This window comes from Morone saxatilis, unplaced genomic scaffold (genome assembly GCF_004916995.1).
Source record: "Morone saxatilis isolate NCDOM2014 unplaced genomic scaffold, NCSU_SB_2.0 Contig24, whole genome shotgun sequence".
Taxonomy (NCBI): domain Eukaryota; kingdom Metazoa; phylum Chordata; class Actinopteri; family Moronidae; genus Morone; species Morone saxatilis.
In genome coordinates, this window is record NW_023339807.1 from 25,751,884 (window position 1) to 25,752,199 (window position 316).

Here is a 316-nt window from a genome sequence, read left to right on the forward strand (position 1 = left end):
CTAACTAAGCTATGCAAGGCCTGGATTATAGCTACAATAGGGCCCATACATTTACTGATATCTTGAACATTCAGATCCGATATCAACGCTCTGTCTGCCAGCAGGGTTGGATCACGGATCAATATGTTTTATGCAGCTCAGCACCGGTGATCAAAGCAAGTTAGCTCGTGATTTTGTGAACCGAGTAATGCATCATACCCACGTGCTCAGCAGCAAACACATTCATGTGCAGGGTTAGTAATGGTTCTCCGTATGCGTTTAATATGAAAAACTTACCATCTGCTATATAATAATATAATGTCTGTGTGTGTGTGTG

The 316-nt window shown here is 41.8% G+C and overlaps 1 protein-coding gene across 1 annotated transcript in view; it reads right to left on the bottom strand.

Annotated features, from left to right (window-relative positions):
- LOC118336534 (collagen alpha-4(VI) chain-like) overlaps nucleotides 1-316 on the bottom strand; it is a 26,171-nt gene that overhangs the window by 10,993 nt on the left and 14,862 nt on the right.